The sequence below is a fragment of the Peromyscus californicus genome, unplaced genomic scaffold (assembly GCF_007827085.1).
Source record: "Peromyscus californicus insignis strain IS unplaced genomic scaffold, ASM782708v3 Scaffold_1__1_contigs__length_55948999, whole genome shotgun sequence".
Taxonomy (NCBI): domain Eukaryota; kingdom Metazoa; phylum Chordata; class Mammalia; order Rodentia; family Cricetidae; genus Peromyscus; species Peromyscus californicus.
The window spans coordinates 24486803-24499766 of record NW_026294492.1 but is presented as its reverse complement, the minus strand read 5'-3'; positions in this window follow the sequence as shown (position 1 = coordinate 24499766).

Below are 12964 nucleotides of genomic sequence, written 5' to 3'. Positions count from 1 at the left end.
GCGCTACAGAATTTCCCAAGCTTGTACACAAATGTCAACTCCAAACTTTGACCTTGGGTCAGCAGAAAGCCTCAAGCCTTCTGGGATCAGTGGTTCTCAACCTTCCTAATTCTGCAACTCTTTAATGTGAAAATCTGATCTGCAACCCCTGTGAAAGGGCCATTTGACCCCCAAAGGGGTTGAGATCCACAGTTGAGGACCACTGATTTATAAAGAGGTGATAAAGCATGGAGTTAAAATGAGGACTGGGGAGTGTCCTTACAAAAGTCTCTTTTAGCCTGATAGACAGTTTTCATTACATGGACTGAAGGACCCTTATCAAATTTGTCCTTGTTCCACACAAAACCCTGCGTTGGTTCATTCCTTAGAGGACAAGATAGAGGTAAGGTCCACATGAAGTGAATGCTCCAGGTGGAGGAGAATGGGCAGCCCCTATCTCTCTCTACAGCTGATTCCTGCCCTGGCTTCACCCTCACTAATTGTTCATGCAGGTTTGACCACAGGGATGGGGTGGGGTGGGGTGTGTGGGGAAGTGTTGTGTGACATTTTGTTTGTGTTCTGACAAATAAAGCTTGCTTGGAGTCGGAGGGTGGAGCTAGCCACTAGTTAACCATAGAGGTCTGGAGGTCTGTACAGGGAGGAGACAGGAAGTGGTAAGGCGGGGCTGAGACAGGATCTTGGCCCTTTTGGTTGGAGGAACTGGAGAGGCAGGAAGTCCCTGGTGGCTGCTCCCCTGTTTCTCTGATCTTTCAGGTTTTTACCCCTATATCTGACTCCTGGTTTTTGCTGATAAGGTTAATTAGATTTACACTTCAGGGGAGTTGCCACCATTATGTGAAATCCTCAGGGCAGAGTTTCTTCCAGGACATTCTTGGGAACACTTACCTCAGGGTCATCTGGAGAGGCTTGAGATACAGATGTTTAGTCTATGATTCTCCAACATCTGTGTTTAGAGAACTTTCCTTGGTGATTCTACGTATATATGTATGTACGTACGTACGTATGTATGTATTCAATGTACAACAGGCTCCAGAATAACACTTCATTCTAACTATAGTTGGCAAAGATGTTATGGTAGGGAACCCAGATGTTTAAATAGGAAGGGAAGAAGGTCATCATCCTCTCGGATATGAGGAACAACTTACTTTTTGCCAGATTTCTTGATTCTTGGCCAGGTGTTCCTTCCCCGCGGCCTTGGCTTTTAGCTCCTCGAGTTTCTTCTGCTTCTCTTTTTGTTTCTGCTTGAAGGCCTCGTCTTCCTCGTCCATCTCCTTGGCCTGCTTCTTGGGCTGTTTCAGGGGCCTCTTTTTGTCTCCTTCATGGCCCAACATGGCACCTATAGACCCTCTACCAGACTCTCATCCTAAGCCCTTCTTGATGATTCTTAAACATGAAATCGAGGTCTCTGAGGGCTTTCTTCTTCTTCTTCTTCTTCTTCTTCTTCTTCTTCTTCTTCTTCTTCTTCTTCTTCTTCTTCTTCTTCCTCTCAATCTCCAGCACTTTCTGGTAACATCTGTTGAATGCGTATTATGGACCAATGCTATTTTAAGTGCTATGTATTATTTCATTTCACCTTAATATCAACTATCTATCTGTCTGTCTGTCTTTCTGTCCATCTGTGTATTTACCTATTCATCTATCAATCATCTATCTACTATATATCACCATGTATCAATCAATCAATCAATCAATCTGTCTATTCACCCACCTACCCATCTATCTCTTTACCTACCTATTATTGCTACTTCCAGAATTTTTGAAGAAGCCACAGCTGAGGCACAAGGAAAACAAATAACTTGTTACAAGTCTCATGGTAATTAGTAGATTCATGATTTGAACTCAGAAAGTTCAACCATAGAAATCATGTTCTTATTATTCTATGCTCTATGAATTCACCACCCCCAATCCTACAGTCAAGACCAAACCTGATTTCTTTTTTTAAATTTATTTAAAATATTTTTTTATTCTTTGAAATTAAAGCATCGTTTTCTTCCTCTCCTTATCCTTTCTATAGTCCTACCTATGCACCTCTTCATGCTCTCTCAAAATCAGGGCCTCTTTTTCTTTAATTGTAGATATATCTATATCTGTATCTAGATGTGTGTGTATGTATGTATGTGCTCGAATGTATGTGTATCCTAAATATATAAACATGGCCTGCTCATTCTGTTTAATGTTACCTGTATGTATATAATTTCACAGCTGATCACTTGGTATTGAATAACCAATTAGGGCATTCTTTCCTGGGGAGGAAAACCCAATTTCTTACAGATATATTTTTCTCTGAGAAGATGGGAATATGTTTTTAGAGGAAGATTTCTTTATCCTTTCAAGACAAAATCTGCCAGTATATGGCTGGTTCGGATGACGTGGCTTCTCTGGCGTAAAAACCCCAATGTCTTACTGTCCTTAGCTTGTGAGGAGACACTGTGTCCTACTCAGTCCCTCCTTGCCTGGAATTCCAACCCGCCTGCTACTGTCCAGCAGAAACACCAGCTTCAGGCACTTCCTCATAGCTTTGCCCTGGCCTTGTGTGGCTGTTTTAGCCTTCCCAACCTGGCAAAGGATGGACACATCCTTATGCAACCTTGTAGAATAACCAGCTGAAATCCTCCTTTCCAAGAGAAAATACGAAAGACATCTTGCTCACATAGTACCTAGCTGAGGAGCCCTAGCTGGCTTTGCAGGTTCTTGTGTTTTCTACTGAGTGATGGGAATACTAGGTCACCTCTTCTCTTATGGCTTCCCTGACCTGAGAGGCTATGTCCTAATGATTGGCGGATGCTGGCACATAGTTTCTCATTGTCATGAAGGCCGATACAGGATCCTTTTCACTTTTTGAGCCTGATGGCTGGGCAGCTTTTGGAGTTACTGTTGGTGGACAGTCTTTAATTTTCTTCCCCTAATGGTTCCTGGCATGGACCTTCTGCTCCTTGTCTTTCCCTTGAGGGTGAAGCTTCATCAACCCCCTTCCTTCTGTCAACACCCACCATGAACACACAGCAGGCAGATCTCCGCCAGTGCTGAGCTCTGTGTCCCAAATGGGATACTTTGCATTCCAAGTTCTTCAGACCCATTTCATCGTGTCTGTGTTTTGCAAGAAAGAGCTGCTTCAGGGACAGCTCCTCTCAAGCCTTTCTCACCCATTTCTTCCTGAGGCAAGCCCCTCACTTCTTAGCTCACAACGGAGAGAACATTCTGTCGTACTTTACAATCACTGTCATTCAAAGTGCAATGCTTTAATTTTGTGACGCCATAATAATAAAACTTCCGTAGGACTATTCTGTTTGACAGGAAGCTGAGAACGGTAGAGGAGAGAGAGAGACAGAGAGGATGAGGGAGAAGCAGAAACAGGAGAAGGAGAGGGAGAAACAGGGAGGCCCATCTCAAGACTCATGACCCTTCCATTGTCCTGACCAAAAGAGGAATGGGGTGGACATTCCTCAGGGCAGGAATGAGCGAACTGCTGCTGTCTTGTGTGGAGGAAGCCTGAGCAGGCATTGGTGCAGGCCATGAAAGTGGACAGGCAGTCGAGTGTGCAGGGCTCGCCTCTGCTGTCCTGCTCACCAGCTGTAGAAATCTAGCGAGGTCACACCAGTGAACGCTGTTGCTATGTCACATGACTAGGAAAAGAAGGGGAGAAGCATCCGAGGAAGAGGACAGGACTTCCAAAGAAGGGACTTTGCGGAAGCTCGAAGGAAGCGTTGACTCAGCAGATGACCTAGACACCCGGAAAGGGTGCTTGGGTCAGGGAGGGAGGGAAATGCCCATGTTGACAAAGCAGACGCTCCCGGGGCTCTTGTGAAAAGAGTGGACAAGGAAGCTAGGTGGGACATCTCTTAGTCTGGGGGTCGGGGCTTTCAGGAATCCCACAGAAGAGACAAAGACGGTGCTGAGACTCTGAGTAGCTCTTGCAGTGGTAACTAGCAGAGGCCCTTCTGGTTGGATCCTAAACATTAGCAAAGGGTTCAACGGATGAATTAATGACAGCTCCTTTTGTACCAGCCAAGCCAGGCTTGAGCCAGATTCCTGTGACTTTGAGATGAAGTCCTGCTTAAGCAATTTCCTTAGAGTTTTGGGGGTATATTTAAGATCCCTTCTTTTCCTTACTGGCTAGACAGTGTAGCCTGCTCTCAGCTAAAGTTGTAACTGTGAAGAGAATCCTTGGGCAAGTTTATTATTCTTACTTAAAAAAAAATTCTCTCCTTTCCTCCCTCCCTTATCCCCTCCTTCTGGCTGTACTCTAAGTTTGTGCCACTTTGATTTTTTTAGGTCTTCCTTCGGTTTTCACAGAAGTTCTTTCCCTTTTCTCCCCTAGTTTTCTCAGCATATGTCCATTGTACAAAACAGTAACTGTCACTGTCTATTTGTATGCGTGCATACCGTGATCGTGAGCTTGATCGTTAAGTAGTCCTTGACATGCAGACACTTCTTTATTTATTTATTTTGGTTTTTTGAGACAGGGTTTCTCTGTATAGCTTTGCGCCTTTCCTGGGACTCACTCTGTAGCCCAGGCTGGCCTCGAACTCACAGAGATCCTCCTGGCTCTGCCTCCCGAGTGCTGGGATTAAAGGCGTGCACCACCACCACCCGGCGACACTTAGTTTTAATAAGTCTTTTTCATCAGAGGTAGAGGAGGGGTGCGATGGGGAGGGAGGACTAGAGGGAGGGAATGGGGGGGAGGGGAAGCTGTAGTGGGGATGTAAAATAAATGAAAAAAATTTAATTAATAAAAAGTGTTTTTCATTTAGTGATGATCACTTACAAACATAAGTAAAAAAACAAAAATGAAGAAAAATGGGGTAAAGTGATTGTACAGAACCACTCCTAACTTTTGAATGTATGTATGTCATCTTTTTTCTATTTTTCATGTTCACATTTAAATGTATCGGTATTGCACATAGTTTAAAAACTTTAGGGTAGGGAGGGAGGTGGTTCCGTGGATAAAGGGCTCACTGCACAAGCATATGGACCTGAACCCTTCCATGTCAATAGCTAGTCAAGAAAATGCCTCACAGGCTTGTCGATAGGCTAATCTAAGGGAGGCATTTTTCCCAACTGAAGTTCTCTCTCCCCGGATGATCTTGGCTTGTGTTAAGTTGACAGAAAACTAACCAGCACAAAATGTCACATAGGCCTGGATAAAATAATACTTAATATTCAGCTCTCATCTTTAGATTGATCATCTAAACATTACTCTACCTAACATTCTTGGAATCAAATGATAAGAAAAGCAAAACTAAACAGAAACTTTGGAATACAGCTGAGGCAGTTCCAAGAGGAAACTTTATAATAATGAGTATGTATTAGTTACTTTCCTATCGCTGTGATGTAAGACACCATGACCAAAGCAACCTATAAAAGAAAGTGTTTAATTTGGCTTATGGTTCCAGGGGGTTAGAGTCCATGATAGTGAAGGAATGGCAGCGGGAACAGCTTGAATGACGTAGGTCTTTTGAAACTTCAAGCTTGTACCCAATGACACCCCTTCTCCAAGGCCACACCTGCTAGTCCTTCCCAGATAGTTCCACCAACTGGGCACACACACAGGAACACAATGTGCACGGGTGTCTCCCCAGAGGTGCATCCATACACATGTGAACACACATGCACACCACACATTCATAAAGATGTCAGAAAAGCAGTAACAAAAGCCAACCCCCAAAATGAAGCAAACAAACAAAAAGAGCCAGCATCAATGATCTTCAAAGTGTTCCATAATATAGAAAGGGAAGAGACGTCACCAAACTCATTCTACGAAGCCACAATTACCAAACCAATTAATACATTAAAAATAGACCAATTTCCCTGATGAACGTAGACACAAAATCTTAATGAAACTCTTGCAAATCTAGTTAAAGACTGTCTTAAGAAGATCATGCATCACAAACAGGTCGGTTTTGCCTCAAGGGATGCAAGGACGGTTATGCATGCAATCCAGTAATTATAATACATTAAAAAGTCAAGTGTTGTGTGACATTTCCTGGTGAGTCATGAACAAATGTTTATTCATCCCAGATACAGTAATGATAACATCAAAGAAACAATTCAGCCCGTCTAGCTCAGTGAACCATTGAGTTTATTGGGTTTTCTTACAGGACTGGATGCAGGAGCATAGGTCACCAAAAAGCCCACCACTCATGCTAACTATATCCTGGTTTGTTTTTTTTTTTGCACAATTTGCAGAAAACTTAGCTTACATAAGTCTCCTCTCCCCAGCAATTGTTACTGCTCATACAACTTTAGGGAGGGGACTTACGAATCCCCCCGTGGTTCAGGAACTTCCTGAGACTTGCAAGTTTTTACTACTTGAGACTTACGAGCTTCCTTTTTTAACTCCAGGAGGGAGTGTTTCAATTTGGAGGACATAGTTACACAACAGATAGGAATCATGTGACCATCTCAATAGATGAAGAAAAGGCCTGTGACAAAATTCAGCATCCCTTCATGATAAAAGCCCTGAAAAGACTATATATATATAACATATCACAACATAATAAAGGCTGTATTCAACAAACCTATAGACAACATTATATTAGTTGGGGGAAAGTTGAAACATTTCAAGACTAAGATTAGGGCGTTCATTCTCTGTATTCTCATTCAGTAGAGTGTTCCAAGTTGTAAGCAGAATAAGAAAGAAAAAGAAACAAAAGGAATACAGATAGAAAAGGAAGAAGTTAAATCACCCCTATTTTTCAAGTGACAAGATTTTTTACTTAAAAGACGTGGTGATGGGATGGTGAGATGGGTCCTAGACAGGACTCTTGGACTCATCCCAAGCACGGTCTGGCCAAGGATGCTACCCACAATCTCTGCTACCCACTGCTCTGCCACACCCTTACAGGGAAGGGCAACCCCATGCTCTTGGAGCTGCGCACACTTCCCTGTTTCAGGTTACCCTGGATACCCTGAAGAATATGAAGTCAATGCCTGAGGCTGACTAGCTCCCAGACACCCTTAGAACTCCGAAATGAAACCTTCTGTGACTGGGCCCTAGGGAAAAAGTAGCTGGGCTCAGAAAGCCTTATCCCTGTGGTAACAACAGAAAGAAAGATGGAGCTTACCCTGGCTTGCCTGCCTGCCCTGCCCTGCCCTGCCCTGCCCTCCCCTCCCCTTCCTTACAGTGCATGTGTGCATATGTGTTTGCACGTGTGTTTGCACAAGCCTATGTACAGGTTCATGTATGGAGACTCAACGTTGATGTCACCTGTCTGCTTCAATTGTGCTCCATTTTTGTTTGAGTCCAGGTCTCTGCCTGCACCTGGAGCTCACTGAATCCCACTAGTCTAGCTAGCCAGCTTGCTTTGGGGACCCCCTGTCTCTGCCTCCCGAGGGCCAGGATTACAGGCAGCCACTGTGCCTGCCTGGCTTTTACATGGGCTTTGGGGGGTCCAAACTCAGATTCTCATGCTTGTGGGGCAAATGTTTTATCCACTGAACCATCTTCCTAACCACCACACCCTCCGGTGCCTGGGAGGCGCCTGCCAGACACAGCACTAGCCTGTCTCACTGGCTACACCTGGTCCTGTGCTTTTTCTGCACTCCTGTTTGTGGTTTGCGACAGCAAATCCCAATGTGCATGAGCTGTCCAGGGAAAATGGATGTGTTTCTATGAGATGAGAGGTGGCCTGGAGGCGGCACTTTCAATCAGTGCTAACTAAATAGAGACCTCTCAACAGGCTGGCTATACCAGGTCCGGCTGGATTGGAGCCACTTTTCTGACAATAGATTTGTTGGCATTTAGAGCATTTTTGATGGCCAATTTATTTATTGTTTAATGTCATGGATATATATATATATATATATATATATATATATATATATATATATATTTTTTTTTTTTTGTGGCCTCAAATTGAACTGCCTTAAAACTCCTGTGGTGTAAGCAAGGGAGCTGCCATGGTCCGCTCTTCTTGTGAAGTTGCCAAGTGACTCCGGCCTAAGGTGAAATGTGCAAGAGAACAACTTGTGAGCTTTTAAAGTGATTTTCCCTAATAAACACACTTGAAAAAAAAACACTCAGTAACTTTTCTATATAGCAATAACAAACTTGGCAAGTTAAAAAAAAATAACTAGGAACCTAACCAAGGATGTGAAAGATCACCACAATGAAACTTCAAAATACAGACAAAAAGAATTATGGAAGATGCTAGAAGATGGAAAAACCCGAGAGAGGCCCAAGTTCCAGTGCCAGGAAAGGAGAAGGGTCATGGGAGGTCCAGAGACAGAAGAGATTGGGAGAAATTACAGGGAGATAAGACAGTCTTTATTCACTCTGGGCAAAGGCTGCTGGGTAGGCAGTGGCCAGCAGGTACCCAGGTACATGTCGTCACACACTGGTACATACAGGCTGTATACAGGCAGGCATAGACACACATGCAGATAAGCACACAGGCTTCACAGCAGTATGGAGCACACAAGAAGCTGATGTTGTGAAATATTATTTTAAGGGGTGTTACATTTGTTTATGATGGGAACATTTGTTTTAATGATGCAAAGATATGTTGCATTCTTTTATGTTGCATTTTGCTTCACTCTGTGAAGCTGTGTTATTGTGCCTGTCTAAAACACCTGATTGGTCTAGTAAAGATCTGAACGGCCAATAGCAAGGCAGGAGAAAGGATAGGCGGGGCTGACAGGCAGAGAGAATAAATAGAAGGAGAAATCTGGGAGGAGAAGAGCTAGGAGAGATAGAAGGAGGAGGACTCCAGGGATTAGCCACCCAACTACACAATCAGTCATGGAGTAAGAAGTAAAGAAAAGTATACAGAGTGGAGCTGGATAAAAGCCCAGAGGCAAAAGGTAGATGGGACAATTTAAGGTTAAGAAAAGATGGCTAGAAATAAGTCAAGCTAAGGCTGGGCATTTACAAGTAAGATTAAGACTCAGTATGTGTGATTTATTTGGGAGCTGGGTGGTGGGTCCCCCCAAAAAGCCAAAGAGTAAAACAACCAACAGGCTGACAAAGGTGAAAGCTGAGGCCTCTGACCTCAAGGCTGTGTTTGTATAAATAAAAGTGACATTCCGCCAGAAATAGCTATATAATAGATCATAACACTGTTCACCTTTCGGGTTCCCTGGACATCTGGTGTCAGCCACTTAGTGCCGACTCATGGTCCACCAGTGTTAGCTATCTTGGGCCATGCCAGATATCCATATCAGTACCATGTTGTCTAAAAATAACCTGGTCCTTATGACTTCCTGTTTCCCATGGACCTCCCACGCTCATGGATTGGCAGGATTAATATTGGGAAAACGGCTATATTATCAAAACCCCACATGTGTGTGTGTCTGTGTGTGTGTGTGTGTGTGTGTGTGTGTCTCAGGGAAGAGGCAAGACCCCATACTTTAATCCCAAGAGACTTCTAGAAACAGGCTCAAATCTTGGTTCCCAAGGAACTGGACCTTGCCTGGGAAAACTGGGCAGAGACCGTCGAGGATACCATATCTCTACTGATTCAATGCTGCATCATGGTCCTGTTGACTGACAATGGGCCCTTTGCAGTCCTCCTGATGAGAATCAGAGCTCCAAATGAAAGGAACACTGTTCAGGTGGAGACAGCATGAGGCTGGGAGTTTGGGGTTGCTACAGATGTTGGGGGAAGGTTCTGTAGTCACCTGACTGGGTTTCTGTGAGTTGTACAAGAGGCTCTGGTCTGGAATAAGTGATTCTCGAGGAGGTCACATGAGAGGGACACCGGGCAGGCTCCGTTTAGGGGCATGTATACTTCATGACAATTGGCAGCTTGAAGTCTGTATCTTGCAGGGCATAGCAGGCATGCATGCATTTTCCAGGGCAGTGATTGACATGTCAGCTTCACTGCAGCTCTGTGAACCAGAGGGGCAGAAAGGCCCCTACAGATGCTGGGATGGATTCTTTAGGAATAACACCACAGGGCAGTGTGGTCATCTGAGGTTTGGTGGCTCTCTTTAGACCTTAATTCTGATCTTTTCCAGTCCATAAACTGTTACAAATGGGAACACTGACATGTCCAGACTTCTTGAGCTTGAGCTGAACTAACGTACCAGTAGCTGAAAGTCTCTAAGTGGGAAGGGATAGCCAAGCTTTTCATAATGCAGGTGTTGCAAGGTCAGTTCTCAAATATACAGGGCTGGCTGAGGAGAGCCACAGCAGATAGAGGACTAGACAAATTCCAGGTAGCACATGGATGTCTTGGTAGGTGTTTCCAGCAGCTACAGAAAGTGGGTGGTAGGGAGGAGGGAGGCTGGGAGTTCTGGAGAGCAAGGGCTCTTTCCCATACGTGCCTCTGTAGGGCAATTGCCATGGGGAGGGGGGCAGAGGGAGGCCCTAGATATTCAGATTGCCAAGTCTCTCTCTCAATACGTAGTTTGCAGATTTCAAGTAATGGCTGTGGTGGTTTGAGTGAGAATGGACCCCATAGGCTCACATGTTTGAGTACTTTGGTCCCCAGGTGGTGGAACTGTTTGGGAAGATTGGGAGGCGTGGCCCTGTTGGAGGAGGTGTGTCATTGGGGGTGGTCTTCGAGGATTAAAGTGTGCTCTCTGCCTCTTGCTTGTGGATCAAGATGTGAGTCTCAGCTGCTGCTCCAGCCACCTGTTGTCAAGCCTTCACTCTGCTCTAATCCTCTGGACCCATAAGCCCAATTAAAGTCTTTCTTTTATAAGTTTGGTCATGGTGTCATGGCAATAGAAATTTAACTAAGACAGTGGCCCTAAGCCGTGTGTATGTATTTAAAGATTTCTTCATTTTATGTGTGTTAGTGTTTTGCCTGCCTGCATATCTGTGCACCATATGAGACTGGCCTGTCTGCAGAGGGTAGAGGATGGCTTCAGATCCCCTGGAACTGGAGTTACAGAGGTTGTGACTCACCAAGTGTGTGTTGGGAATTGAACCCAGGTCCTTTGGGTGAGTAGCCAGTGTTCTTAACCACAGAGTCATCTCTCCAGCTCCCTCAGATATTTTTAACTAGGATGTTTAGGATCCACTGGTACAGCGAAAGTCTTAGCCCCTTAACCTAGTTAACTACAAATCTTCTGCTAAAGATCTTTGCTCTGACTTGCTGATGTTTCCATCCTTGCTATAACCTCATTCCTTGTGATATAATGAGGAGAAAATATTTTTTTTTTTTCGGTTTTTTGAGACAGGGTTTCTCTGTGTAGCTTTGCGCCTTTCCTGGAACTCACTTGGTAGTCCAGGCTGGCCTCGAACTCACAGAGATCCGCCTGGCTCTGCCTCCCAAGTGCTGGGATTAAAGGCGTGCGCCACCACCGCCCGGCGAGGAGAAAATATTTTGATGGAAACAGAATGTTGTAACTCAAGGGATTCTTTCAAAGGCTAGGAAGGGGACATTAAGTGCCCATTACTTTATAGATACGGCACTGAGCATCTCTTTATGTGTTATCTCACTTATTGCTCAGGGAGGTGACACAGGAGAAGAATGGACTCAAACACAGGCTAAGTAACTTGCCCCAAATCGTGTATTTAAAAGGGGGACACAGTTCAAATTTAATAGAACAGACTTTTGTTGATGCCGACGTATTTGACTTTATATTGGCTTTGAGATCAATGAAGTGTTTTATTTGGGGGAAGGAGAAAACGGAGGCCCAGAGGCAGGAAGTGACGTTCAGGAAGTTATGTAGCGAGTTATGGTGGATCAGGAGTGGGAACCTAGGCCATTTTCTGGCGCTCTTTCTTTCAAGTTATGCTGGCCATTACCTGCCTGGATTCGGGAGCCAGGGCTCAGCATGCTCCATGAATGCTTCCAGCACAGAGCTCCTCCTGCTGGGTGGCTCACAGAGGCTGCAGGCTCACAGAGCCATGTGCTCCTTGGTCAACATGACCTGCACAGCCATAGCCCATGTCTCCTGCCAAGATCTCACACTTTCCCATTCCCCTCTTGTCTCTTGTTTAGCCGTTCTCGATCACCGGAAAGACTACGACAATGACATCACAGCAAACGTTCACGAGTCAGATCTGTAGATGCTTTGTTTTATGTTTGTTTGTTTTGTTGCGTGTTTTTCTTTCTCCAGTTTCCCTTTAAACTTACCTTGTACTCATTCATACACTAGGCAGAGGCAATAGGAATGTGGCCAGGTGACCTCAGAGACAAATGACTCACCAGGCAGTGGGAGCTCACCATGGAGCAAGCTGTGATCTTCCACCTTGGGAACAAAGGCAGCCGTCTTCAGGGGCCCCAGGGCACCAGAGGGAATGTGAACTTGATCATCCATCCTCAGTGCTCTGGGAATGCATGGATTTTCTTCTTTCCACATTCCCTCTATTATGTCCTCTTGCTGGGGGTGCTCTCCAAGTCTGTCATTTTTCGCTTTAATGGTTTTCTGTTCCTTCTCTAAGCCAGATTCAAAGTCCACCTCTTTCGTACATGTTTCTTTCTCCTTCATGTGGGGAAGTCTGCCCTTCCCCCAAGAGGTCCTAGCGCTATGCTTGCAGCCTAGCACACCGCCTGCTAAATGTCATCTTGCTCCACATTCACCTCCATTTCTGTCTTAGCTGCAGGGCCGGAAGTCCTTGAAGGACAGGGACTCCTGTCTTTCCCTAGTGCTGTGGTTCTCAGCCTTCCTAATGCTGTGATCCTGTAACAGAGTTCCTCATGTTGTGGTGATCCCCCAACCATAAAATGATTTCATTGCTACTTCCTAACTGTAATTTTGCTACTGTTATGAATTGCAATGTAAATATCTGATATACTACCCCAAAGGGGTCACAACCCACAGTTTGAGGACCATTGGCCTAGTGTTTACCACAGGTCATCTGGACTCAATATTAGGGAGGCTCTCCCAACGTGGCCCAGAATAAAAAACATCTTGGTGGCCTTTGATGACCACTTCCTTCTTGAGTCTTTCTATTTGAAGAATCAGCTGGCCAGTTTCCTTCCAGCTCTCTGCTTCTCCTCTCCTTTCTGAGGTTCTGCTTTGGGGAGATCGTCTGCCTTTTAGAGCCCAGGGCTGAGTGATGGCCCAT